Here is a 24,665-nt window from a genome sequence, read left to right as displayed (position 1 = left end):
TATGAATTTTTCTGCACATTGCTATATCCCTAGTACCCAGGACAGCACCAGGGATGTGATAGGTATAGGAATAAATGAATGAGGACAGGGTGAAGACACATGCTGTAGTCAAAATCAGCTTGGCCCTTAGATGCTGAGGCATTATTTCTAGACCAAAATTGCTCTTTTCTCTTATGAGAAAGCTTCCCCCTAGAGATTTCCATATTATTTGTGCCCTTTAAGTTGTCTAAAATGACTAAAGTTTTCTGGCTCTTTGTGAATATTACTTAGGTTTGTACAGGTGGAGAGAAAGCTTCCTCTCCACCTGCTGAAGTTTCACTGAAATAGATTAACAGCGAACCAGGAAAGGCATAGAAACAGACCTCTCGAACACCGAACTAGGAAGGAAGGGATGATTTATTCGGCTTGGCCATGAGCAAGGCGGCATAGCTGCCTAATAGCCAAGTAGGAGCTCACAGAGAAAGTCCCTGCCCTTTTAAAGGCTTACAACTCTAGAATTTACATGTAAAAGGGTCTTGGGCCATGGAGTAGGCTGGGGTATAGTGACTTAGGTGGGGGTTTGATCTTGTTTAAGTAAAAACAATGCCTTCTAGAAAGATTCCTCCACACCATCCCTGCATAGGAGGGTGAATAAGGTTACTTCTTCTATTGAAATGCAGTGTGGAAGTCAAGGCGGGGATGGTCTTAGATGCTTAAAGGGTGATTAAGGGTCTCCTCCCTCAATAGGAGGAAAAGGCATACAAATGTATGTAAGGTGCGTAAACATGGGAACCATTTAAAAATGAGATTCAAAGAAGACCTAGATGGTTGATGCTACCCTCTTCAAAATAGACAGGGAAATATGAGGTATAGTAAATCATGAGGAGTAGTAAATGATTTTCATTGGAAATGAATGGACCCCAAGAACAATGGCCTGACCTGAGGCTTCTCAGAGCTCTAGGGGAGGTGACAGGATGATGAGTGGATGAACTTAACTGTGAAAATATTCGAATAGTCTAATAGGTAATCTCCTGGAGCCGCCAACAGAGGAGAGATTAAAAGTCTGGGCGTGGTGCTGACTCCCAGTCTGTTTTCTTCTGTAGTAGTTGATCTTTCCTGATCATTTGATGAGATTTGTAGGAAGCAAGTCTTAAGATAATTGGGTTTCTTTTGGAAAGAAGCTTTCCTAGTCAGATAAGGAAATCTTAGAATCTCTCCTGGTGCTTTGGGCAAGGAAAAGGTTCAGAGAGACAGGGTGGTTGCGGAAGGTCAGAGACAGATCTTGGTTCTGAGGCCTTTCAGTTTTCTTTATTCAAAGCACTCAGCTTGCCAGAGGGGCATATTTGGGGATATGGTTTTCTGTGTCCCAACAGATTTAATCTACTTCTCCTCCCACTGTCTGAAGAAAAATAAAACCGAGGAGTATATGAAATCAAAAGCTTAAAAAAATTCATTTATTTATTTTTAAGACAGTCTTACACTGTTGTCTAGGCTGGATTGCAGTGTTGCGATCTCAGCTCACTGCAACTTCTGCCTCCTGGGTTCAAGAGATTCTTCTGCCTCAGCCTCCAGAGTGGCTGGGATTACAGGAACCCACTACTACGGCCAGCTAGTTTTTTTTTTTATTTTTAGTAGAGAAGGGGTTTCACCATGTTGGCCAAGCTGGTCTCGAACTCCTGACCTCGTGATTCGCCTGCCTCAGCCTTCCAAAGTGTTGGGATTACAGGCGTGAGCCACCACACCCAGCCAAAAAAATCATTTTCTTAACATGTCAGACCAGATTTCTTTGCGAGGTGGTTTGGGAAAATTCTTGATAAGACGCTTGCCTAAGAGGGGAATTAGCAAAACCCGAAGCAACTAAGGCATGGGAAGGAGGAAGAAGGGAAAGAGGGTGGTGGGGCAGAGAGAGGAATCAATATGTCATAATCACAAGACTGGACTTGAATCGATTAAAAACAGCCAAAGAAAGTCCCAGGATTGGGATGGCTGAGAACTTTAAGAACAAGAGTCCTTAATTATTCAATATTTTTAGCAGAATATAGGATTGCTGTGGAAACAAACCTGAAATCTATGGATTTATGGGGGCCTGGCCCCCGGGAAAATGCCTTGTTAGCCATGTAACTGAGTATAAAAGTGAAGAGGTTTCTTGCCCCACTGGGCGTCTTTTGTGCAAGTGAGGTAGCTGCACACATTATATATAGATCATCATGATGTGATGAAAGAAAGGAGGGAGGAAGGAGGAAAGAAATGAAAAGAAAGGTGGGAGGCAGGACCCAGCAATCCAGAACCTGGAAATAATTAGGAAAGTGATATTGCCAGCAAAGATGGTGGCTGCTGAAAGCTCAGATTTATGAGAGTCAGATTTGAAATAGAATCTTTCGTTTTATCTCAGTAAGGCTGGTTAAAGAAAGCCTTCTATTTTTTTTCTTACATTTTTTAATATCAGGAAAACAATACATCCTGTTCCCAAGGGGAAACGTTTTGCTCCCAAACAAGATGGGCCACATAGTTACGGGCACCAGTCGTTTCAGGTTTTGTTTCAGGTTTCTATTTACCTCACCCTCCAAACTGTCCAGCCAGCCTATGAAATGCATGCTTATCATTCCAGAGGCAAGAAATGACAGTCCTTATGGGTACAACGTATTATCTGAATTTTTTTCTAATCATATTATCTTCTCAATAGAGTTCTATTTTCACACTCAGTGACTTGATGTCAAAGATTTTCACGTTTCCAGCTTATTGCTTTAGTTGAAGGTGGATGCTGTGATAACAGTAATTATAAAAGCCAAGAACAGAAAAAGGAAAAATAGTCTTTGTTTTTCAACTATTTTTAATGTTGAGTATTTAAAAACAAAAGGAAAAATACATTTTTAAATGTGTATATTTTTAAAAGAATTTATAAGCATTTTGGGGGGATAAAAGAGAAAAAAAGGGATGGGATAATTGCTACTGAACAGGAAAAAAAGAAAAATGAAGGCAGCAGTGTTCTTGGAGCCGTAATGTGTTTGTTCAAGCCCTGGTCCTCCCATTTACTTTTTTTTTTTTTTTTTTTTTAGAAAACCATTAAAAGTTTTATCAAGTGGAGTGACCTTGGGAAGAAGAAAACATCTTCACATTAAAGAGCCATTTAATGCTAAAATCTTTCCAATTAATCTCATGCATCAAATGGTTCCTGAGAGCTTATCATATGCCAGTTGCTATATTAGGTGCCGGAATTGCAGGGGTGAATAAGACTGACCTGATCCTGTCCTCATAGAGTTCACAACCTGTGCTTCCCTTTTATTAACTTTAAAATGGAAAAAATAATAATTGCCTTCTCATAGTGTTGCTGTGAGGATCAAATGAGAATACCTGTGTAAAAGCAGTCTATAAAGTGTACATGTGAGAGGTTATTATACTTCTCTTTGTCCAAACTCAAGAGACACTGAGCCAACCCCACATTTGTTAAAATTAAAACAAAATTATTAACTTCAATTGTCAGTGCACAATTGCCTCAGTAGAAAAAAAAAAAAACAACCTTCTTTTAAAAAACCTACCAAGGTTTTGTGTAATTCCCATTATGATCAATAGTTAATATGACTTGCTTTGAAATTTCTCCTCTATATTTCATTTCCAAGTAGGAATTAAATTTCCTTTCTTGAATTATAGGGTGCCAGAATAAATGGTGGAAGCATTAGGTGAGAACCACAAAATCTAGCTCAGTGTGTCCCCGTAGGTGAACTGCAGACAAAAAAGAAATCCCTATAATTTAAGCAAAGATATCCTAAGACTTAAGATAAATTTTTTTTTATTGGACAACATCAGTATGAGATAGTGAAAAATCTATACCTAAGGATAATTTATTAAAATATTGAAAATAACCATTTATCTTCCCATTCAGAGGATAATTTTAATATTGGATCCAACAGAATCATAGCTTTATGTCCCCTTCTAGTCTCATTTATATACTATGTGTCTTTAAATCAAATTATAGCAGTGATATGTTCATAGATGAAACAACCTTGACAAGCTTAGCTCTGCTAAGTGTTTTATAATTATTCAAAAATTGTGAAGTATTACTTGAGTATTTCTTGTATGTCAAGTTTTACTTGTTGACAAGTCATACGAGTTTTGAAGTAGTGGTGATACCAGTTTAAAGGATATTTGATCCATTCATCTTCTAAATAAATTTTTCATTAACTTTTTAAAAATAAAGGATACCAATAGAGACCTCGCAAGACAATAAAATGAACAAATCTTTTCCACAAGCTGAAATGTTTGTAATTTTTATCCATAAATCAGTACATACATGCATTTCTCTGTTGTGCTTTACCTAAATTTAAAGTAAGCCTAGAACAAAACCACTATACATTACAACTAAAATCAGATGTATATAATCATAATAGGACATACATACAAATATATTATTATACTACGATATAAGGTTAAACTGACTCATTCTTAAATTTATAAGATTAAAGAGTCACAGATTGTAGAAATACAGCAGTTTTTCTGCAGTAAATAATTGCAGATCACTGGACAATCTGAAATGCAAATAACGTGGTCCATGCAAGCATGAAAAATAAACAGCTTACACTAAATTTGGTTTATGCAGTGTTTAAACACAAGTAATGCAGTTTTGTACTTTGTAAGACAAGCATATTTTAGAATCAATTTATAGTGTGACAAAGCTAGTAAAATAGTTTTGGTGGTGATATGATATACTTTGATAGCTTACTTCTATGCAAACATGAATCAAGACCTTCATTTTCTGTCAAAGCAACAAAGAACCTCACCTTGCTGAGAGAGAAATATGAATTCCAAACAATACACTTCTTTTTCCCTGACTACAAAGTCTCAATAGAGACCCAACAATGCGCTTCCTAAAGAAAAGACTCAAGGTGAAAAATGGCACCAAGCTTTACGGAAAAGAAGGGAAGTACAATGATATTCCAAGTACTTCCACTGCAGGCTCTAGGTTTTAAAGTAACTCCATAGGTTATGTTCTTCATGTGATACAATATAAATAAATAAATGGTTTATTTATTAAAATACTTACAGGAGACTTGAAATAAATAGTATTCATTATTTTACAAGTTTTGACCTTTTTTAAAATATAAAAGTTGAAAATGTGAAAATTAATATTTTACAGAAATTAAGTACAGAAAGAATAACTTTAAAATTGTATATTTGTGTTTAAAATGATAAACCTAGGCCAGATGTGGTGGCTCATACCTGCAACCCTAACTTTGGGAGGCCAAGGCAGGAGGATTGTTTGAGGCCAGTTTGAGACCAGCCTGGTCAACATTATAAGTCCCTGTCTGTACTAAATAAAAATTTAAAAATTAGCTGGGCATAGTGGCATGCACCTGTAGTCCCAGGCACTGGAGAGGCTAAGGTGGGAAGATCACTTGAGCTTGGGAGGTCAAGGCTGCCGTGAGCAATGATCGCACCATTGCACTTTAGCCTGGGCAACAGAGTAAGACACTGTCTCAAAAAAATAAAATCATAAACCATTTTATAATTGCTTTCTGACATGACTTTAGAAAGGATAGCAGCTCCTTTTCCATAATACATTACTCATATTCTGCATAAGTGAAATGAAAAATGTAATGAAGCATTTGTTTTTTAAATGAAGTTGATGAAGCACATTTTACCTAATAACTAAGTTAAATATAATAAAAAATTGTATAAGGCATGTTTTTGTAAAGAGTAATCATTTCATATTTGGAGCTATATTACTGGTGAGATTTTCTTTAAAGTAGTCTATTAAGATCAACTGTAAAGTATCTGAAAACTACAGTTTCCAAAATAGCTCCTTAAGATTCAAACATAGCCTAAAATTTATGCCTAATATTCACGTCTATTATGCATGTATTCTAGAATCAGAGATGAACAAAAGATCAAGTACTAATTATTTATACTTCATTAGAATGAACTGGGAAGTTATATACCAATATTTTTTATTCCTCACTTTTATGGAAGGCCTTGGCTGAATCATAATTAACAAGGTTGTTCAGTCATATACCCCTTTCAATTACTCAAGCCAGGAAGAGACTGAAAATTTATTCAGGTGGTGGGGTTCTCTGATGCCTAGGCTTTTTAAAAAATAATAATACATTGGATAGGGAAGAGATCAAGTTTCAAACCTAGAATAAAAGATATTTGTTTTAATTCACGACAGAGTAGTAATACAATAAGAAATCACTTCTCCTGAGATTTTGTACCTTATACATGTTAGATTGGTTAAAAACGTGATTTTCATGGAGAAAATATGATTTTTTTGTTGTTTTGGTCAGAAAGTATTTAGAAAGATCTCTAAAATGTACCTGTTTACCAGTTGATAAATAAGCAATTCAAAAGCATGATCCCTGAGTTTTAGGACATTTTAGGAGAAAGTATGCAGAAAAGGAAGGGCAAGCACTTCAGAAACAACTACTCCTATTTAGGAGATTGAATGGAGTAGCATGATCACCTAAGAGATCATCCAAGAGATGTTGACATAAAAGATGAAAACAGAGTGATGCCTCACATCTGTAATTCTAGTGCTTTGGTAGGCCATGGTGGAAGGACCACTGGAGCCCAGGAGTCCAAGACCAGGCTGAGCAACATAGCAAGACCCCATCTCTATTAAAATAATAATAAAAAGAAAACAAAACTTTATTCAAGGATAAGCCATAGAAGGAATATTATTTAGGCTTGAAAACCCTCATTTTAAAGACTTGGGATTTTAGGTGAAGAAGATGGTGCAGGGAGAAATAGACTGAAAATTTTTACTGGTTATATTTTTCTTTTTAGAAGACTTTCTCCTCTAGTGATAAGACAGCTTAGGGATTGAGAACTGAGAAAAGCCCAGAATTTGGAGCAAGTGTAATTATTTCTGTCTCAAAGGTACCTTGCTTTCATCCTTTTCCAAATATTGAGATTGGAGATGGCTCTGCCTGATTGTTTTTTCTGATTTTTTCACAGAAGTTTCCCATGATCTCACACTATTTGGTAATGGGAAAAGCTCAATTTGTGGACCGTCTTAACCACTGGGCCAAAATTTTATGATAAATACTGCAGAAGGCGAATGGGAAAAGAAGGAACAATAGGAGAATTAAGGACAAGAAGAGTTTAAAATATTTGATAGCTCTTTAGCTTGAAAAAGGAAATTAAAATTGTGAAAATAAATTACATTTAATAATATTTGATTTATAACTGCAATTATATATTGATTTTTAGAATGAATGAAAAAATTCCATAGTTTGGGAGTGTAACATTGCAAAACAATGTTTTTTATAGTAAGACATGGCATTCTTAATCCCCATTTTCTTAAGGGCCTCTCTTAATCTTTTGATATTCAAATTATTGTCTTTTGAGGCTCCTAACTTGTCATCATAGCTCTTGCTTTTCTCTTTAGCTGTTGAGTGGTTTAATTCTTATTTGTTTCTGATGCTAATAGTTCTCCGTTATCACTTTCAATGACTTTAAGAAAGTTTGCATCTTGTGCAATATTTGCATTTTCACTTTGAATTTGATTTGCATTGTATTTTATATCATAATGTCCAGGTACTGATGCTTTAAGCAATGAGAAGTATAAAGGCTAATGTGAGGCAGAGAGGATTCTGTGTTGTTTGACTGATGACTAATTTTGTAAGCAGCCACTTTTGTATTATGTTTTGTAAGTCCAGGAATTTGATTATGAAAACTCAGAAGAAGGTCCACTCTGATCTCTGAATAGTCAAGAATGGCCTGTCTTTCCAAACATCCTGTAAGTGACTAAATTTTTATATGAAAGGAATACAATCATTTAGAAGTATGTTTTGATTTTACCCCTAAAGGTTTGATCTTCCCTAATTTTGTTGTATGTGTATGTAGGGAAAACATAACTATAAATTAAGACAATTTAAAATGTAATTATGAGTTTATAATTATAGGAGACCAGAATATGCCACCTCAAAATATACTCCTTTGACATAGGGATTATTTTGAGCTGACAGCATTTGAGAAGAAGCAGATATAAGAAAAGCTCTCTGCCCTTCCTTAATTTGCCTAAAAGCAAGACATAAATTTACAAAGACAAAGGGGTCCTCTTCCTTTCTCAATCAGGAATGATTAAAGTTGATCACTGTGACAACTTTATAGTTCATATATGTATAAATTATATATAACATACACACATATATAAACTTAGTATGTAAAAATTACCTAGTGATTTAAAAGTTCCCAGGGGGAATTGAAAAATTGTATATTACTGTGAGAGGTGCATGAAAAAGAAAGATTATGAAAATCCTGGACCAAAGTAACTGCCATGTCTTTCCTCTAGACACTCTTTATGGATTGCAAACAACCTCTGATTTTTTTTTTTTTTTTTTTGAGCAGAGGTTTAATAGGTGAATAGAAGAGAAAGAAAAACAGCTTTCTCTCTGGAGGAAGGGGTCTCTGAGCTGAAAAGACCCTTTTGACATTTTACTCTACGTCACTGAAGCTTCCAAATTCATGACCATAAAAATAGCAGCCATCAGATTATGATGGAAAGAACCCTGAATTGTGGATATGGATTCTGGGGTTTCAAATTGGGCTCCCATTCAGAGAAGTCACCATACACATAAACTTAAGTTTCTATTGAATCTTTGCATCTGCTTTGCTCCAACTTAATTTGTCTGCATAAATCAGACAAATTGCAACTTGGTCTTTCTTATGTGATTCTCTCACTTTTGCTTGATTCTGCGTTTATTCCTACCCCCAGCCCTTTTACCCTCCTTTCTTCCCAAAGGGAAGAACCTTAACTCCTGCAAGAAAATCAGTAGAGATACAACAAGTCATTGATAGTTTTCCTAAAGTCAACCTACCTTCTTCTTTACCCTAAGCACTTTGCAATTAGCCTTGTTGTACACAGCTGTAACTGATAATAAGATATAATGAATTTGGAGTATTTTCCCTTGGATTTACCATATTTCCTCAATTGTAATTATTAAGTGCCCTTATTATTCATAGGCTCATAGAGTCATAGAATCCTTTCTCCTTTCACTGAAGAAATTACACAATTAAACTTGCAATTAGACTACCTATCTCTGAGACACTGCCTACCAGGCCCAGAGCCTCTTTTTAAAAGGCACTTTTGTAGGAAGTCCTTTATGCATAATTAGACCTGATTCTCATTCTGTAACTGTTAAACCAGTCCTGGGTGCCTGCTAATAATGTGATAATCTGAAAAATCAACTGATACAAACATGTTATGGATCACTGGGATGGCTACCTTATAGCTGAGTGCCATCATACAATTTCGTGCTGGGTCTATACAGTAGATCCTGTGTGCCTGTGGGTTCCATGTCTACCAACCATAGATTGATTCAAACAACCACAGAGTGAAAATATTCCAAAAAGTTGGCAATAATAATAATACAAACTAAAAAATAATACAGTATAACAACTATTTACATAGCATTTTCATTGTATTAGGTAATGTAAGTACTCTAGAGGTGATTCAAAATATATGGGAGAATGTGTGTAGGTTAGTAGCAAATATCATTTTATATAAGTGACAGCATCTGAGGATTTTGGTGTCCACAGGGGTATACCAAGGGATGATTATATATTTTTTTGTTCCAAGATGATACAATATAAATTCAAGAAATATGAGACAATGGACTATTAACAGATGGTGTTAATAGATGTCAGAAATATATACTCCATAATTTTGACTCATGTCTGAAAACTGAGCTGCTTTATCGCCCCCTCCAGGAAGCCTTTTTGTGCTCTCAAGATCCCCTAATGGGCTCTTGCTTTATATTCTCATGTTACCTGTCCTTGCTATGCTATTTTGCCACTAAACAGTGGGGAGAGGTTGGGATTAGGGTTGGATTATTTTAGATCTAATCACTATCTCTATTGTCTCAAAGGCAAGCACTCCTTTTCCCCCCATATCAGCATGCCTACTATATAGCAGGCATTCAGTTTGTTGAAATGAGTCTAGCTCCTAAAAGTGTCACATTCTGGCAGCAGGTGCACTTTTAAAGAGGCAGTTTCTCAGGTGAAACTCAGAAAATGTCATAACTTTTGAACTGCTGCCTAGAAAAATCTGACACTGGTGACATTAACCTTTAGAAGCCATATTAGCATTTACTTGAAGGCCATGTTTTGCAATGAACAACAGGCTCCATCTAAGTCCAATAACTTGTGCTCTAATAGCACAGGTTTAATAAAAGTGTAAAATGGATTGAGAAATTATCAGAAACCACAAACTCCCAGATTCTAACTGTATAGCAAAAAACATATTTTCTTGTTAATCTTCCACTTCCCAGTGATCTGTGTTCACTTCATCATCCCTAGAATCCAGTCAGATTAATTACAGCACTAGTTCTTATGGTTTCCAGACAGAAGTATTCTTCATCTGTGCAAATCCTGATGTTCACTTGTGGATCCAGGTTTCATTGCATCACCTGGTGAAAGCTTATTGAAAAAGTGACATTTTTATTGAGAGATTTGCCTGTTTGAAAAAACAGACAAAATAGCAGACTTTGAATAACAAATAGTACAATCAAATTTAATCCGTGTCTATTCAGCCGTCATCTATACTCACCATTTTGCTAAGCCATGGAACCTATAAAAGAGGGACAAGACACCAAACTTCCTGTAGAGTAAATGCAGTCATTGTACTATGTAAGCTATGGCCCATTAAAGAACTTGTGCCTATTTGTTAGCTCTCTGTGCATTAAAAAAAGGTAATCTCTAGAAGAATCACATTTCTTTCCTGCTTAATTGTAATTTAGCTAACACTGGTTGATATATTTTATTCTCCAACCTGATAGCTGTATTATTCTGGTATATTACTTTCTCTTTCCTGGGTTCCTATTTTTCATAAAATTTTTGATTTTGCGTCAAAACTTATCACTCCCTTAGCTTTATCTCAGTAATGACATGCTACCAACACAGTGCCTCCGTTAAACAAATTTAGGAAATATCTTTGGTTTCTCTCTTTCCCTCATTCTCTACTCAATATTTAATATTTTGATAACTATTGGCTTTATCTTCAAATGTATCACAAATTCATTAATGTCTATCTCTTTACCTTGCTCTTACACTGGTCCAAGCCACCAATATCTCCCTTGTATGTCATTGCAGTAACTTCGTATTATTTTCCTATTTTCATTCTTGCAGTTTTATAATTCAGTCTACACAGAGCAGCCAAAGTGGTCTTGTAAATGTAAACAGACCCAATAACTCCACAGCTGGAGACTCCTGTGGCTGCTTCTCCTATTTCAAGGAAAAGCTAAACCCCTTCCTTTGATTTTTATGAGCTTCGTGATGTAGCCCTATTTCTGTCTCTAACTTTATGTCCTACCACTCTCACCTCCAATTAGGAAGCTGCACACATGGTGTGATTGCCCAATGGGTTCTTCCTGCCTAATGTGCAGATAGAGCCAATTTACTGAAACAGCAGTATTACAGTAGAGTTAGAATTTTAAAAATACAGAGCTAGCAAAGCAGAAGGATGAGAGCTTATTACTTAAATCAGCCTCCCTGAGAACTCAGAGGCTAACAGTTTTATGTATAATTTTACAGGCGTGGAGCTGGGAGTGGGGTGCTGCTGATTGGTAGGGAATGAAATCATAGTGATGTGGAAAACGATTCTCATGCACTGAGCCAGCCTCTGTGTGGAAGCCACAGGACCAGTTGAGTCATGAGTCATGGGTCTGGGTGGGGTCAGTCAGCAGAATACGGAAGTCTGAAAAATATCTCAAAAGACCTTAATTTCTATAATAGTGCTGTTATCTTAGAAGCAATTGGGAAGTTGTAAATCTTGTGATCTCCAGCACAGTAAAAGTTATGTCTACATCTTAGCAGAAATCAGGCCTCTCCCGTAATCCTAATCTTATGGATTTTCATTAGACTTACAAAGGTGGTTTCTGTCTCCAGACAAAGAGAGTGTCAATTTTAGAGAGGGACTATTACCATTCTTTCTTCAAAGTTAAACTATAAGCTGAATCCTTCCCATGGTGAGCTTGGTCTATGGCTAGGAACGAGTGAGGACAGCCAGCCTGTGAGACTAGAAGCAAGAATGGAGTCAGCCATGCTAGACTAGACTTCTCCTACTGTTATAATCTTTGCAAGGTGACTTCACTGGCTTCTTGCAGAAATTCTGAGAAGGCCAAGCCTGTTACTGCTTTGAGGGTTACATTTCTGTCCCATGGGTCAGGAACATTCGTTTTTTAGTTCTTTGTTTGGTAGGCTCTCTCTTCTTCTTCAGATTTTCAGACAAATTTTACGTACTCGGACACTTCCTGGCTATCCAATCTAAATTAGTCACCCTCTCTTCATGTGCCATTCAGTCTCCCTCCTTAACATCCTTCATAATTATCTTGTTTTATATATTGTTTATTCTCTTCCCACTTGATTGTAATTTCCATGAAAGCAGTGAATCCTATTTCTTTTATTCACCTGAATGCTTAGCTCAGGCACTTGTTCATCCAAATGGGTGCCTGACACATGGATAGCCAAAAATATTTGCTGAATGAGTGAGTGAATGAATAACAGAAAAATGGCCAAGACTTTCAGAATCTAAATATGCTGACTCGTGACCTGTAGTTTACTTTCTGACAATCTGAGCTATTTAGTACGTAAAGGGTCCCTTGGGGTCAGTTGGTTGAGTTTGAAAAATGATTGTTTGGCCGGGCACAGTGGCTCACGCCTGTAATCCCAGCACTTTGGGAGGCTGAGGCAGGCAGATCACTTGAGGTAAGGAGTTCGAGACCAGCTTGGCCAACATGGTAAAACTCTGTTTCTACTAAAAATACAAAAGTTAGTTGGGCGTAGTGATTCACACTTGTAATTCCAGCCACTTGGGAGGCTGAGGCTAGGAGAATCACTTGAACCCCAGAGGTGGAGCTTGCAGTGAGCCAAAATCGTACCACTACGCTCCAGCCTGGGTGACAGTAAGACTTTGTCTCAAAAATAAACAAGTAAATAAATACAAATTTTAAAAAGAGAAAGAAAAATGATTGATTATGGTTAAGGGTATCATTATGAGAAAAACTCAGTGGCTAATTTAATTTGGGTTCAGAGGGTATTGCCTAGCCACATAAGCAGCCATACTCTTGCCTAGTATATATCACTTTAGTAGAAAATACATTTACAGATTCTTGTATTTTTTTTTTTCTAGTGTAATTCACTGCCGACTTTTCAAAATTATGTTATGACTTCAGGGGAAAAGAGATCCACAAGAACCAGTAAGAGGAAAGCTTAAGCTGCTTGGAAATCTTTAAATAAACTTTCAATATGGGTAAGCAATGATCATTTTTAATCACCCAAATTCATAAGATTTGATCACAGGAAAGATATAGTGCCTTGGTGATAGGCAGGAAATACTAAATGCATGCTACCAATGATTGAACACTACATCTTCAATATTGCAGAAAAATGTAGTTTTGTTTTGTTTTTGACTTAAAGTTTGTCAATCTTAAATAATGAGATTCAGAAAAGATTACTGAGTATAGCATTTATTCCAGTGCAACGCTTAAGGGTAGCCATCCAGGAGACACAACCCCAGACAAATGAGATTAGTGTTTTAAAGTGGGGAAGGTAAAGTTTCACTTACATAGGCAGAAAGCGAAAGTTTAGCAGATTGCATCTTTCATATGAGACCACTGCATATGTTACTGTGATTTGATTGGTTATAGCTTGTTACATTCTGAGGAAGATTATTTTATTCCTAAGGATAGGTGGACTGTGATCTGAGAGGCTGTAATCTCTGGCACTCTTTAGTCATAATTATTTACAGGAAAAAAAGAGAAGTTGCAGCTGCATGCCATGTGACTCAGACTGCATAGCCACATCACTTCATAGCTCAGAATAATTTTATGTTCCAGCAGCTTTAAGTTTGAATTTCATAATTTCACAGACTCTAGAGATCAGTGTAATTCAACTGTAAGAAATAATAAGCAAAATCTTTCCCCCTAATTAATTAAAAGATAGTGGTGGATCTATTTCATTTTCATTGAAAATGAGGAAATGAGTTATTTTAATAAATAGCTCTTGGGGCAGAGAGAAAAAAAATTTTAACTTATATAGAAAAATAAAATGCTTTCTAGTGCAGAAGTAAGAATGACATAGAAGATTCCCTCTGAGACAAAAGAGTTTTGAAAAAGATTACAAGAAAAAATTATTGCAAAACATAGTTATTTTATTGTTAAAGAAATATGCTTTCTTTATGAAACTAGTCAAACTCTCTCTAAATCTACATGGAATTATACAGAATGCAGCAACTGAAATCCAGGCATTATGAATAACAGATCTCCAGATTTGTCTTGAATGCCAGTGGATATTTAATTGGTAAAACTCACTAATAATAGCACTAGCATTTATATAATACTTTATAGTTCATAGACATTTTCAGATACATTATCTCATTTAGTTTCAAAAGTAATTATTGGGAATATCAAAATACATGCAGCATTATTTTACTGATAGAGAGGGTTTAGGGCAGGCCCAAAGTCACTTAATATTAAACTGCAATAAGTAAAATCCTTCTTCCTGCAGCTTAACATCACTTTATTTGGGAACAAAATCTCTCATTCCATCAGAGTATCTTGGCTTAGTCTGAATAACCCAGGAGACTTAACACATCGATTTACATTTGCAGTAAGATGGAAATGAGCAATTAATGATCCTTTTCTGTGGGAAGACTTTGGGAAAGGGTGACTGAAAGGGTCAGGAGCCCACAACCCTTGAAAAGGTGGATGCCTTTAAGAAGAGGAGGTTGTGGCTGGGCCCGGTGGCTCATGCCTGTAATCCCAGCATTTTGGGAGGTGGAGGTGGGTGGATCACGATGGCAGGAGTTCGAGACCAGTCTCCTGACCAAACATAGTAAAACCTCATCTCTTTAAAAAAAAAAAAAAAAGAGAATGTTGCAGGAAGGAAGTAGGAATCCCTGAAAGGACATCTCTCCTTACTCACAGGTCTTGGGAGGCCACCCTCTCCTTAATTTAGCCTATGTTGGTGAATATCATATATGAAAGTATATTTATGTTCTTGAAATCTTTAATCTTTGTTGATTCTTTGAAATAATGAATTAAGACATAGTTTAAATTTTCTAAGTGAGTAGGAGTTAGCCAGTTAAGGAGGAGGGGGAAGCAGCGTATTCCAGGTAGAAGCAGCAGTACATGTGAAGGCAAGAGGCAAGAGATGATATGGCCCATTTTATTACTATGTTCCAGAAAAATCCACTGAAATATGAATTTGTGTTGTGTTTGCACAGCTTAGGCATATAAGAAATATATGTAAGGTTTATTGCCGATGTAGAATGAGGAAACTGAGGCAAGTATGAGAAAATGGGAAGCCAATTTATTCAGCTCCCAGGCGAGGTTCTGTGGTCCAGGAAGGGGCCAAAGAAGTCACGCCTGGCTGTTTAGGTCATGGGGTTTTATGGGAAGGGAAGGCGACTGATTGGCTATTGGAGAAACAAAGCAAAGGCAATTTTATTGGCTGTCAGGAAGTAGGAAGTGCCTGCAACTAGTTGCTACTGGTAGGCGGGCAGGACTTTGGGTAAGTGGGTCTTGATTGGCTCTTGGGGGAAAAAAAGTGAAGGCAATTCTATTGGCTATTAAGGAGCAGGAAATGCCTGGAGCTAGTGGTTATGGGTAAGCAGGCGGGACCTTAGGCCTTGATTGACTGTTGGGGAAACAAAGTGAAGGCAATCTTATTGGCTATTAAGAAGCAGGAAATGTCTGGAGCTAGTGGTCATGGGTAGGCGGGCGGGACCTTGGGTTAGCGGGCCTTCCGGGGGCATACAGAGCAAACTGTTACCAGGCAGGGTCTGATGGGGCTTCTTTAAAAAATTTTCCTGCAGGGTTTATTAACAGTGGGCTGGGGGTTGAATGCATAATTTAGTGCTGAATGTGGGCTTGGGTCTGGTATGCGGAGGCGGATGCTGGGAAGCCATCCGGCAAGGCCAGATAACGAGCTTGGGTGATGACGCAGTTATCAGGCGTGGAGAGAGATGGATGTGTCCATTTAACCCTCTGCAAGGCAGCTGGCCTTACAGTATAAGAGCTATTTTTTTCTCTCTCTCATACCCCTTTGTCTCAGTTGAGCTCTAGAGTGAATGAAAATCTGGGGTTTGTCTTATAGAGTTAAGAAAATTTGTAAAAGAACACAGTCCAGCAGAGGGGATGGGCTTTGGAACTCTAAGATCAGGAACCAGACATGTCAAAAACTGAAAGAGACTCCAGACCTTTAAGGGATGGTGATTAGAGATTCTGGAAGTAGCAAATTTGTACTCTATCTCTTCATGGCATTTCAGGGAGGTATCAGGGGCTCCAAGAAGAATGACTGGGCCCAATTACCAAAGCTGCCACCATTCAAAAGGATGTCAGTCCATGTTACCAGCACAGGGGAAGCAAATTTACCTCTACCTATCTTGGGTTTTTTGTGTGTGTTTTTTGTTGTTGTTGTTGCTTTTTGAGACAGAGTCTCTCTCTTTGTCACCCAGGCTGGAGTGCAGCGGTGCAGTCTTGGCTCACTACAACCCCCTCCTCCTAGGTTCAAGCAATTCTCCTGTCTCAGCCTCCCTGAGTAGCTGGGACTACAGGTGCACATCACCATGCCTGGCTAATTTTTTTTTTTTTTCTTAGTAGAGACTGGGTTTCAACATATTGATCAAGCTGGTCTTGTACTCCTGACCCTTGGTGATCCACCTGCCTTGGCCTACCAAAGTGCTGGGATTACAGGTGTGAGCCACCATGCCTGGCCACCCATCTTGGGTTTCTAGCTGAGACTTATTAACAAAAAAGACAGATTAAGAAGAGAAAAACAGTTTACTCTAATGCATGCAATGCATATCACACAGGAGAAACCTCAACAGAGTAACTCAAATCAGTGGCTCAAAACTCTGGCTTATGTAGCATCTTCAAACAAAGACCAACAAATTTGTCAAGAAATGACAGGACAAAGAAAAGTGGTTTTAGTCTTCCAAGGGTGGCCTGTAGGAAGGTAAAAATGTGTGAGGAAATGAATGGAGTAAGATTTGTTTGCAGCTTTCTGTGGTGTTATCTCTAGGCTGATAAGTGTCTAGTGCTCTCTCTAGTAGAGGAAAATTTATATCCTGCCTTTAGGCAAGAAAGGGGGAGGGCAGAGAGAGCTTTTCCTGCATTTGCTGCTGCTTAATCGCCTTCAGCTCAAAATAATTTTTATGTAAATTAGGCATATTTTGGGGTGACATATTCTGGTTTCCTTTACCAGCAAAGCCTCCTTCCAAAGGAAATTAAGACTTGGAAAATAAACTATGCCCTGTGTGGGCCAAAGGTAAGACCCAATGAATCTGAGAAAGATGGAGATGAGATTGCAAGGGAGATATATGTTTTGTTTTTCTTACAATTGTGCAATTGCTGTAAATACTCACATCTTCATCCATTTGTGTTGGCTATAAAAGAATATCCGAGGCTGGTACTTTATAAAGAAAAGAGGTTTATTTGACTCATGGTTCTTCAGGCTATACAGAAAGCATGGCACCAGCATCTGCTTTTGGCCACTTCTGCTTATGGTGTGTAGAGATCACCTGTCAAGAGAGGAAATGAGATAGAGAAGATGAGGTGTCAGGCTCTTTTCAACAATCAGTTATTGAGGGAACTGAGAATGAGAACTTGCTCAAGAATAGCATCAAGCAATTCATGAGACATCTGTGCCCATGATCCAGACACTTTCCATCAGGCCCTAGCTCCAACATTGGGGATCAAATTTCAATATGAGACTTTCAACAAACCTTATCTAAACTATAGCATTCTTCCCCTGGGCCCCCAAATCTTATGTCCTTCTCACATTACAATCATTCTGTCCCAATGGTTCCCACAAGTGTTAACATGTTCCAGCACCAACCCAAAAGGCCAAAATCTCTTCTGAGACTCAAAGCAAGCTGGGAGTCTATGAAATTACTTACTTACTCAAGTAAGTAACTTACTCAATTACTTACTCTCAAGATACAATAATGCAACAGACATTGGGTAAACATTCCTTTTCCAAAAGGGATAATTCAACCAAAAGAAAGGGATAACAAGCCCCTTTCAGGCAAATCTGAAACCCAGCAGGGCAGATATTAAATCTTAAAGACTCAAAACAATCACCTTTGACTTTATGTCCCAGTAGCCACTCTAGTTCAGTGGGTGGGCTTCCAAGGCCTTGAAGTTCCAAACTTTCATCTTCCTGTCTTTTTCTGAGCCCTCCAACCTTTTCCACCCTCTGCTCATTACCCAGTTCTAAAGCCACTTCCACATTTTCAGGTATGTTTATAGAAACACCCTACTCCTGGTACCAAATTTATATCTCAGTACATTTGTGTTGCTGTAAAGGAATATCTAAGGCTGGTACGTTATAAATAAAAATGTTTATTTGGCTTGTGATTTTTAGGCTGTACAAGAAGTATGATTCCAATATCTGCTTCTGGTGTGGGCTTCAGGCGGCTGCTCCTGTTCATAATGTGTAGAGATCATATGGCAAGAGAGGAAACAAGAGATAGGAGGAGGAACCAGGCTCTTTTCAACATCTTATTAAGGGATCTGTCCATACAATCCAAACACCTCCTATAATGCCTCAGCTCCAGCACCAGGGATCAAATTTTAACATGAGACTTGGCAGAGCCGAGCAAAGCGTATCCTAACCATAGCAGCTTACCTGGGAGATGTCAGTTGCTTAGCTTACACTCAGATGTCCTAGGACTATAAGGTCTGATCCAGGCCTTTTAGAATGTGAAGGGCTCATACTTACTCTCATCTCCAGAATTTGTGGGATTTCTGAAAGTTTCAGGATTATTATTTTCTACACATGCATACATTTAGAATTAGAAGCATAGACCAGGTGTGATGGCTTATATCTTTAATCCCAGCACTTTGGGAGGCTGAGGTGGTAGGATCACTTGAATCCAGGAGTTTGAGAACAGTCTGGGTGATATGGCTTGGCTCTGTGTCGCCACCCAAATCTCATCTTTAGACTGTGCATGGTGGTTCACGCCTGTAATCTCAGCACTTTGGGAGGCTGAGGCGAGTGGGTCATGAGGTCAGGAGTTGGAGACCAAATCTCATCTCTAATTGTAATCCCCGTGTGTTGGGGGAGGGGCACGGTGGGAGGTATTTGAATCTTAGGGGTGGGCTTTCCCCTTGCTGTTCTCATGATAGTGAATTGTCGTGATATCTGGCTGTTTGTAAGTGTGTGGCACTTCCCCATTCATTCTCACTCTCTCTCCTGCTCCACCATGGGAAGATGTGCCTTGCTTTTCCTTCGCTTTCCACCATGATCATAAGTTTCCTGAAGCCTCCCAGTTATGCTTTCTGATAAGCCTGCAGAACTATGAGTCAGTTAAACCTCTTTTCTTCATAAATTATCTAGTCTCAGGTAGTTCTTTATAGCTGTGTGAAAATGGACTAAAACACTGGGCAACATAGCAAGAATTTGTCTTTATTAAAAAATGAGCTAGACATGGTGGTGCATGACTGTAGTCCCAGCTACTCGGAATGAGTCAGGAGGATTGAGACTCAAACCCCTGAGCCCAGGAGTTTGAGACTGCAATGAGCTATGATCACATCACTGCACTTCAGTCTCGGCAAAAGAGCAAGATCCTACCTCAAAAAAAAAAAAAAAAAAAGAGATTATCTAACCAGCAGACCCTGACCCAGTGACAGATAAACAAATGCACTCAGACACAGATATCTAGTGAAAGAATAGGCTTAGCTTCTGGGCTGCTTACAGACCCGAGGAGGGTGCAGTAAGAGTCAGCAGCCACAGCCCTTACCAGCTGGTGCTACAGGCATTTATTCTGTATAGATGTAGTCACAGAGGCTTTGAGTCAACACACTCATGGAATGCTTAAAGGCCAGGTTTTGAGGCTTAAAGCAAACACCATTTGTGGGTAATAACACTGTTGACCCCCCCAAGTAGACAGCAGCCATGTGCCTATGGATGTTCAAAGGTCAGTCTTAGGACCACTTGAGTAAACCAGCTCTTTAGATAAACTTCTTTACATTTCTTTGTACTTACTTCTTCCTAATTGCCTCTGGGTAAGAACTGCTGTCCTCAGCTTATTCCTTGCTGGGGGTCTTGCAAAAACCTCCCAGCCTTCCTATTTTTCTATAATTTTTCTCTTGTAATTTCTCCCACCACCCTGACTGAACCCCTACAGGAGAAGAAAAGAAACATAATTAGAAAAATGCATGCTCACAATGATTTGATAAGTTCCATATTTTTAATCGTCACAGGTAACAGACTCATGTAAAGATAGGCTATACAAACGTAAAACCTGATGAAGTTCAGGAAATACTACCCCTAAACATGACACCTTAGCATTTGAGAAATAAGCAGAAGGAAAATCACCTTTACCTTCCACTTACCCTTCTCTGCTGAAGCAGACCCTGAGAAAGTCACTCTCTGACCTTCTTTAACTCTTCTCCCCTGAAGCAGATCGTAAGACACTCATTTATGAGGTACTTTTTCTATACTTTGAGCAAAGGAACATATTTACCTCTGAAGACACAGACATACAGAAGAGAGTCTGCACAAACAGGCCTAAGTTCTCCGCAGTTTATTACTATTAGATAATACCCTTTTTTATTCCAATAATATTTGTCTATGGCTGTACACTCATCATCAAACCTAAGCATAAAAATACACATTTACCTGTTTCTTTGGGTCTTCATTTCCTTATAAAGTTTCCTGTGTCACATCATTTGTGTGTTTTTCTCTTGTTAATGTGTCCTATGTTATAGGACCCTCAGCCAGGAACCTAGCAATGGATGAGGAAACGAAATCTTATCTCCCCCTAAACATTTACCATGTAAAATAAAAACAGGAGGTAACATTCACATGCAGAGCACAAGCTCTTTTCCAAGTACCATCCTGAGTGATTTAGCTAAAGTTTCATGATCTGTTTAACAACTCTATGGGTAGATACTATTTTTATAACAAGTATGACTGTTGGCAAGAGGATAGCAGATGACGAAATGCAAACGCTGAGTAGATAACATTTTCCATCAGAAGAGAAAATGACACTGATCACTGATGAAGTAAGCTAAAGGTAATGCCTAGACCAAAATCAAATGCTATCATAAGAGAATAGAAAAAGCTATTATTTGTACCACAGTTAAAACTAGCCACAGAACAACTTTTTGCCAGATAGAGAACATATGAAATGGACTTATTTTTGCCTCCTACCTTTCTGGGAGTCAGTTGCTTTTTGTGTATAAGGCTTTTTTGGCATTATCTCTCTTGGGCTCTCATGGAACAATTAGGGATTACTGACAGATGACTTTCAGCATTATTGTCAGGTCGCTGCACCAGCCTGAATCCAGCCATCGTTTCCAGAGCATCTAGGGGCCTCCCGTTGATTATAACAAGCCAAAAACACTCTGTAGTTAGAAATTCTAGGTACGGTTGTTCAATAGAATCTACTATCTAATTTATTTTACAGCAAAATTATCACAAAAAGCATTCAGTAAATTAACTAGTTTGATTGCCAAGAGAAAGTACTGTTACTGTATTTCTCCCACCAGGGCACCCAGGGGAGTTTGCTCGTCTGTAATATTATTATTATTATTATTATGATATTTCCAACATTTTATTGCCAGTGTCATGGCTGACCTTTGGCAAAATTGCAGAGTATCCAAAGTTAATTGCAAGAGTTCTTCTTTTCATGTGTGTCTTCTCCCATCTTTTTGAGAAAGGCTGCATTGTATTCAGCCTCAGGAATGCTCAGATATTCATTGAACTTCATTGAACTAATGAATTGTACTTCATAATATCCTTGAACACCAAAAACATGTCCCCAGGCTTGAGCTGATTTTCCCATTGCTAAATCCATTCATAAATACCCAGTTCTTATTTGATCTGACATGTCAGCAAACATTTTGATACATGTGATTACATCCTTTTTGATGTCCTGTATTTTTTGGTTCCATTAGCGTCCTGGATATCCCATTTCCTGGGTTTTCTTCCTATCTCACTGATAGATTTTTAAAAATCTCTTTTGTCTGTTCCTTCCCTTCTTTCCAGCTTTTAACATTGGAGGGGTCCTGTGCTCAGGCATTGGTCCTCTTCTCCTTCTCTCTACATTTACTTTTTTAGGTGATCTCATTTGGTCTCATTGCTTGAAATATCATCATATGCCAATGAATCCCAAATTTATATCTCTTGTGTGGGCCTTCCTCCTGAGCACTAGATTCATGTACCCAGACTGCCTACTTGAAAGCCTGTTTTGAATATTTACTAGGTATCTCAAACTTAACCTGAACAAAATTGAACTCCATATCTTCCCCAGAAAATCTGTTCTTCCTGAAGTCTTTTTCCGTCTCACTTGAAAGAAACTTGATCATCCCAGTTAATTCAGGCAAAAACTTTAGAGACATCCTGGACTCCTTCTTTCCCTCCTCACACATCCAACTTCACACCTCTAACTTCAAAATACATCCAAAATTCAATCACACTTGACCATATCCAATTACTTCCACTGTGTTAAGAGACAAATGTTGGCACGTTAAAACTTTTAAAAGTTTGTTTGAACAGACAACAGTTCACGAATGAGGCAGCTCAAGACTGAAAGCAATTTGGGACTCCAGTAAATGGGCATAAGGGGAAGGCCTTTAAAGGGTAAAGGAGGAAGCAGGGCAAAAAAAATTGGTTAAAATGATCAAATTGGAAGTTAGTTGGATGGTGGTTTCAGTTGGCTATGCATAAGTAATAGAATGTTCCTAGTTAGACGTTAGTGGATGGTTTCTGATTGGTTAAGAGCATTTACACTGAACTAAGTTTTGGTTTGCTTAAGTGGGAACCTAGGATGCTGGAGCTGCCTCAGTCTAATGTCCTCCCAATTTATTATTTTAATAGGTGCTACTACCTCCACTGATAGATCATCATCTTCTGCCTGGATTATTGCAATAACTTGCTAATTACTTTCCTTGATTCCACCTTTATTCACTCTCTTGGTTTAGATTCCTCCAACAGTAGATCCTGGGTAAGGATTTGGGTGTAACTTGTTTAGGAGGTGATCTCAGGAGGCATTGTAGAGAGAATTGCAGAGATAGGAGTAAGGAGAAAAGCCCATTAAAGATTTAATGTTAATGAGAAGGTTTCTATTGCAGACAGCAGGGCTTAATCTTACTAGGGCCCCTCTGAGAGATTGAGTGGAATATTTCTCTGAACTGTGACACCAAGGGGCAAGAAACTTGAGATAGGAAACCCAACTAATAGAATATCTCCCATATCTAAAGACCACTGAAGCACTGTGCCTTTTTCTTTAATATAGGAGGTGCATGATGTAATAACTTGTTCTTTACATTGAAGGAATGTCCTAGTGTAGCAGGAGCGGCCACGGGAAACGGATCTCTCGAACACTGAATAAAGGAGGGAAGACTTTATTCGGCCAGGAGACCAGGCAGTAATTTGTCGAAAGCCCAGCTCATTTAACAAAGGAATGTTCTGCCTTTATACAGGCTTACATGTAAGAATCTTAGGCTCATAGCTTTAGGAATCACATGTGAAAGGGTTCCAGTTTACAGTGTAGGACTTACATGCGAAAAGGTCTCTGTTTACAGTTTCAGGAATCACATATGAAAGGGTTCCGGTTTGCAGTTTTAGGACTCACTCCATGTGAAAAGGGTGTCTGGTTTGATCTTGTTTTAAGTAAAGATAGCGTCTTCCAGAGAGTTTCCCACTACCAAAAGTGTTATTTTCAAGAAGGAGATTCAGGAGGCGCCACATGGCCTGCTCTCTCTTCTGTTGAGCTGCACAGTGGATGACAGAAGGGGAGAGAATCCCAGATGCCTGGGTCTCCTTCCTTACCAGCTTGCCTAAAAACATGGACTATAAAAATGTCACTGATGTACCCTAAATTGTCTTTTTTTTTTTTTGAGACAGAGTCTCGCCCTTTTGCCCAGGCTAGAGTGAGGTGGTGAGATCTCCACTCACTGCAACCTCTCCCCTTCACCGGGTTCAAGTGATTCTCCTGCCTCAGCCTCCTAAGTAGCTGGAATTACAGGTGCCTGCCACCACATGCAGCTAATTTTTATATTTTTAGTAGAATCAGGGATTCACCATGTTAGCCAGGCTGGTCTCAAACTCTTGATCTCAGGTGATTCACCCGCCTCAGCCTCCCAAAGTGCTAGGATTACAGGTGTGAACTGCTGCACCCTAAATTTTCTATGGCTTATCCCCTTTGCAGTTCACATATGGCCTGGCAGAACATCTGGAGCATTTGCTATTTCATGCTCACTAGTTTGATTAACATAATGTCATTTACCTCGTGAACCAGCACATTCTGTGGAGTGTCCCTTTAGACTCTACTGCAACAGAAAGCAGCAGCATCAACACAGACCTGGGGCAGGACTCTTAACTTGTACTGCTGTCCAGCAAGGTAAATGCTAAGTGCTTTCATTCCTTTCTGATAACAACTTTTAAGAATTCGTTTTTCAGGCCAGGCGCGGTGGCTCACGCCTGTAATCCCAGCACTTTGGGAGGCCGAGGTGGGTGGATCATGAGGTCAAGAGATTGAGACCATCCTGGCCAGCATGGTGAAACCCCGTTTCTACTAAAAATACAAAAAAATTAGCCGGGCGTGATGGTACAAACCTGTGGTCCCAGCTACTCGGGAGGCTGAGGTGGAAGAATCGCTTGAACCCAGGAGGTGGAGGTTGCAGTGAGCCGAGATTGCGCCATTGCACTCCAGCCTGGTGACAGAGCAAGACTCCCATCTC

General features: G+C 38.6%; 1 long non-coding RNA gene across 1 annotated transcript in view; it reads left to right on the top strand.

Annotated features, from left to right (window-relative positions):
- Positions 1-24,665, top strand: part of LOC108308925 — a 162,234-nt gene that overhangs the window by 19,470 nt on the left and 118,099 nt on the right. The window contains exon 2 of the long non-coding RNA XR_001827110.2: positions 13,103-13,222. This is a non-coding gene — a long non-coding RNA (uncharacterized LOC108308925). The remainder of the gene's footprint in view (positions 1-13,102; positions 13,223-24,665) is intronic.

The sequence above is a fragment of the Cebus imitator genome, unplaced genomic scaffold, assembly GCF_001604975.1.
Source record: "Cebus imitator isolate Cc_AM_T3 unplaced genomic scaffold, Cebus_imitator-1.0 Scaffold89, whole genome shotgun sequence".
NCBI lineage: Eukaryota > Metazoa > Chordata > Mammalia > Primates > Cebidae > Cebus > Cebus imitator.
This window is presented reverse-complemented; position numbering and strand designations above follow the sequence as displayed.